This window comes from Pteropus vampyrus, unplaced genomic scaffold, assembly GCF_000151845.1.
Source record: "Pteropus vampyrus isolate Shadow unplaced genomic scaffold, Pvam_2.0 Scaffold7, whole genome shotgun sequence".
In the NCBI taxonomy this organism is placed as follows: domain Eukaryota; kingdom Metazoa; phylum Chordata; class Mammalia; order Chiroptera; family Pteropodidae; genus Pteropus; species Pteropus vampyrus.
Genome location: NW_011888788.1, coordinates 1,788,454 through 1,793,990, shown reverse-complemented (window position 1 = coordinate 1,793,990; position 5,537 = coordinate 1,788,454).

Here is a 5,537-nt window from a genome sequence, read left to right as displayed (position 1 = left end):
CGTGAATCATCCCTTTGTCCAGCATATCCACACTATACATATAGTATAATAAGATATTTGACAGAGAGAAAGACCACATTCATACAACTTTTATTACAGTATATTGTTGTAATTATTCTATTTTATTATTACTTATTGTTGTTCATCTCTTACTGTCTGATATAAAATTAAACTCTGCCACAGGTATATGTATACAAAAAAAAACATAGTAATACATGTTTTGGTACAACCTACACTTTCAGGCGAACACTGGGGGTCTTGGAACATATTCCCTGTGGATAAGGGGGAACTACTGTACACTTCCAAATGGTTAAAATAGTAAATTTTATGTTATGTACATCTTACTACAACAAAAACAAAAACAACAACAAAAATTTTAGTGAGCACTACTCTGTGCCAGGCACTCAGAAAACAGCAAATCAGAAGCTTCCCCATCGAGGATCTAACAGATCAGGTGTGACAGGTGCCATGAGAAAAGCAGTATAAGGGGAGAAGTAGATGCTCTGTGTGGGGAGGTCAGGGAAGCCTCATTAATAAGGTGACAGCAGAACCAAGGAAGTGCAGGCAGGAGGAGATCAGAGGGTGACAGTGCTATGGTGACCTCCTAGAAATGACAGGATGTGGGGGTGAGGGCAAGAGAGGGGTCAGGATGACCTGAGTGACCATTCATGACACTGCAGTTCAGTGTCAACTGGTTATCCCCTTTCCCCTTGACAACAAGCCTGTAGGGTAGGAAAGACGAGAAACTGAAGCCAAGTAATTTGGTGCAGGACCTACAGGTGGGAGGAGGGCCTAGGAGGCCTAATTCCAGAGCCCAGTTCTCTCCTCAGGGCTATACCAGCTTTGGGAATACTTCTCCAGGCCACCTCCCCTCGCATTGCCTAGCACATCCCAAACTCACAGCCCAGGGCACCTCTCAGAGCCTCACTTCATCAGGCATCACCTACAGGCGCAGCCATGCAAGCCCCTGACCTGGATTAGTATCCCCACAAAGACCTACCCATTCTGCACCTGGGGCACTTGAAGCCTGTGAAGTGTGAGCTGGCAGATGAGGAGGTGGCTTCTCTGCCAGGTTTCTCCCCTCTCCCTGCCAGGAGCTGCAGCCCCACAGTTCTGGGGTGAAGGAGGACTGCCCAGTCAGCACTTTCCACTGACTCTTTCAAAACCACTGACAAGAACTGAGGCTGTGAGACAAGCTCAAGCGGGCGCAGTTCCCCCTTGCTGGCCCCTCGTGACTCTGCACAAAGCCTGTCTGTGCTTCAGCTCCAGCCCCTGGGGGGAGTGTGTATGGGGGGAGGGGGGGTCTCCTGCAAGTCCATCCTCTCTCCAGTGCCACAGGGTCCCCACTTTGCCCAGCCTGAGACCTGTGCTTCCCGCCCCCAAAGAGATTGCAGCCCCAAAGGAAGAGCTGAATGTCCAAGGCTTGCTGGGTCCAGGCAGCATTTGTGGAAGAGGGTCCCCCTCCACCATAAACTCTTTTCCCATAAAGTTCCCTCTCTTATGGCACCCACTCAGCACAGCTTATCACAGAGTGAAGGTGACATGCATGATAACAAAATGAAAAAAACAGTCCCCCAAAACTCCAGCCACCAGATGAACACCACGGCAAACCTCTATTCTTTGAGCCTTGCATGTACCAGGCCCTGTGCTGGGTACTCTCTAGTCATGGCATCATTTAGTACTCCATAACACTCAGGTGCCCATTTTACAGATGATGGAAAAGATTCAGAGAGGTTCACAGATGTGACGACGGCCACCCAGATAGAGTGAGGGCAGAGGAGGGCTTGACAACACTGAGTTCATCTTTTTCTGCCCAACACTCGAGCGTTCTCAGGCCCCCCATGGGCCTCAAGGAGTAGCACACCTGAGGACATCCCTTGGCCTGCCACTTCTCCTGTCTCGCCCCTTCTCAGATTGCACACATCATGCCAGGCACTTGGGGCTGCCCGGCAGGAGGCACCCCCAAGCCTGGCTGCTCCAAACGGCTGTAGTGCCAAAACTAGGGCTGCCACAGGAAAGCTACCTTCCTCCTGCCCAGGGTGACAGTGGGGTGGGCTTCGGGCTGTGGGAAGTAGGAGTTGATTCAAGGTATGCCAGGCACTACATTATGGCAGGCCACAGCCCTTTGCCCTTGGTTTCATCCTCCATAAACAGGAACAAGGACAGGGGTCTAACTGCTGTGCCTGTACAAATAAAAAACAATCTAAGACCAACTAACTCATGCTTCCCTCTAGATAGTCACCTCCTCTCTCAGTGGACAAGATTTTCCCCATCTGGTAACTTCAGGATGGTGTGCTCTCCTAACAAGTCCTAGCACAGGATCTCCCAAAAAAAGCCTCTCCATAAAGTTCAACCCTGAAGCAGGACCCCCAGGAAGAGCTGGAACCAGGTCTGAAAAGCCAAGGGTATTCATTTCAAAATGCACACGTAGGCCCTCAGCCCATGATTTAATCCATAAAACACCTACGGAGCAAGACGCTGAGCTTGGACAATAAACATATTCTTCAAGCCCTTTCATTGAGTTCAAAGACAGATTTAACTAACTCACCAGATTTTGAAATCAAGAAATGCTTGTACTTATAATTCTATCATCATTGTTACCGCTACTTTCTCTGAGCATGTCTGAGGCACAGAATGCAGCGCTAAAGCATTTCATGTGGAATGTATCAGTGAATCTTGACATCAACGTCCTCATTCTAAAGAGGAAACAGGTCCAGAGAGGTTCCACACCTACCATCTGACATAACGCGCTTCAAAGTTCACTTAGGAAGATACTCTTTAAAACCAAGGAATGAGGCAAAGTCATAGTCTTGAGTTACTTTTTCAGATTAAGTCAAAGTTCTCCATTAATTGTGTATGATTTTTTTAATTCACTTTCCAAAATAAATGAGAGTAAAAGGGATCTGTATGTTTAACATTTAAAAGCCTCATTTAAAAATCTTTCTCAAGAATGTTTGCCTACTGGTGGTCCTGAGTATCTCTGCCTGACTCATCTTAAAATCTAGCTGACTCAAGGTCTAGTTTTTGCCCGTCCAAAAGCACCCATTAGCTCTTCCTCCCTGAGGTCAAGAGTTGGGAGAGCTGAGCTGGCCTGGCATGAAGGGGAAGGTTTGGTTGTGGTAGGTAGGTGTGATTGAAGGTTTGGGGACAGACTCTGGGGGTCTGTGAGGTGAAGAATGGGCAGCTGTAAAATGGAGACCCAGTCATGCCATTTGCTGGCAACTGCCAGTGTCTCCATCTGTGAAATGGGGTAATAGCTTGGGCCTCACGGGGCCGATGGGGAAGATAAGAACTATGGGTCTGCCAGGGCTTGGCGCAAAGTTGGCAGAGGGTGGCTAGGTTCTTTGTTCTGTTTTCTAATAAATTACAACTCCTTTCCAAGGGTTTCTTCTCCTGGGCTTAAATCACCTTCCTTAACACCCTCCTCCAAGAAGTAGCTAGAGGACAAAGGAATCTGGACTGAGGGTGCAACAGTGCTACACCCTACAGGCCAGGCCACCCTGCTCTGGCTGAACCCAAATACTTTTCTCCACCCTCACCCCCTCAGCCTGTGTAGACATAGCAGGCTCAGGCCCCGCCTGTTTGAGGAAGAAAGAGAAGGGCAAAAGAGGACGGGAGAGTGTAGCTGAGCTGGGTAAGCAAGCTCACTGAGCATCCTCCGCCAGGGCCCTCCCATCTGCCCAACTTTGTGCCATTAAAGCAACTTCTCCTGGGTCACTGTTTAAAATGCCACACCCCATCGCCCCCACCTGAGCCACTGAACAAAGAGTCCTCACACTTCAGAGGAAATGAGGTGTGACAAGGGGCAAGGCAAGGTGGCCTCGCTGACCATTCCCACCAGCCACAGGGGAGGAGGGAAAGGAGCAAGAGCCCTGGAACTTTTCCTTCCCCGTTCCTGTACTTGCAACACCCCTTCCAGAAAGGGAACAGGATGGGATTCCCAACCTTTTGGGGAAAATGACTCAGAACTCTGAGAATCTGAGAATAAGTGTCATATAAGCAACCCAACCCCTCCCCATGCTTTGAATTGTGAAGAAGCACAGCTATTCTGTGAGGAAGTCCAACGTGGGGGATGTCCTGCACCCCCAATCGGCCATCACACCCCTGCCACGTTTCTCACTAAAAAGCTTTGCTCTGACCAAACCACTGCCCTGATCAAAAATGTTCAATGGCTCCCCACGGCCTAATGAATGAGGGCAGGTCCCTGACACCTCCTCCCTGCCCTCAGCCCCCAACTCCTACACCAACCCACCAGATCCTCCAAATCCTGCACCCAGACTAGGCCCAGAGAGCCTAAATTTCTTCATTCTGCCTGTGGAATTTCGTCATTCTGCCCAAATCTCCCCACCCTGCCAGCCTCTCCTCTAGGAAGTCCATCCTGGCTACCGTCACCCTCACTTTTCTTCTCCTCTAGAGATCACTACTCTGGTCTAATCAGGACCTACCTCAAGCCTCACCATGCTCTCTGTTGGCCTTTGTGCCTCTCCTGTCCCTGACCACTGTCTCCTCCCCTGGGTCCCTCCTGGAGACACTGCCTGCAGCCATGTCAATCACACAAAGAGCAGCCAACAGGTATTCGATATCAGAATGACCCTATGAGGGAAATAATTATTCCCACAGAACAAATGAGGAAATAAAGACACCAAGAGGTTTAGCTTCTTGCCCAGAGGTCACAGCCCTGCTCTCTGAGATGAACGGCTGGGAGATAACTTGTAGAGGGAGGAGATGGCAGGGGTGGTGGGGTGGGAGGCACTCCCAGAATCCCAAAGACCCGGTCCTGACTAGGTCCTAGCTATCGTTGGGTCCTAGGTGCCAGACAGGTCCTCCCAGGTCTCTCTGCCTCGCCCACCACCAAGTCCCCTCCAGGCCATCCGTCCCTCTGCAATGGCCTTTTCTTCCACTGGCTGTCCAATGGTACCCATCCCACCAAGACCACCTCCCCTAGGAAACTATCCTTCCTTCCCTCCCTGGCACTTCTGGGCACACTCATCACCTATGTTTGTAGTCTTTCGTGGAGCAGCATCCTTCCACATCAGCCCTCCCCACCAGGTGTTCTCCTGGTCAGCGGAATATTATTAGGAAAACTTTTTTAAAAAGATTTCCATGGTCAAATCATTTTGGGAAACACCAAATGGTTAATTTTCTATAGGACTTGTTAGAGCCTTTAATTCTCTTAAAAAGAATTCTGAATCTCCCACACGGTGGTGGAATGAATTTGCCAGTTTCTGCCCTTATTTGTCTCCTGAACCACTGAGGTTTCTCAGAAGTCTTTCAGGAATGCCACCCGCTCCCACCCCCTCAGGAGAGCCTGACACAGCAGGTGGCACAGAGGCAGACACTGAGCCCTGCAGTCCTTTTAGAAGGAGTATAAGACATTTCGGGAATTCAACCTGAGAAACCTTCTTGGCATTGCCTAGGACAGTAGAACATTTGCCCTCATGTCTGCCCTTCCCACCTTCCTTTAGGTGAGGTGACCGCCTACCCTCCTGCCAGGGTCTGAGGGGACTTCATCTGATCACGTGCCCTGAGAAACCAAG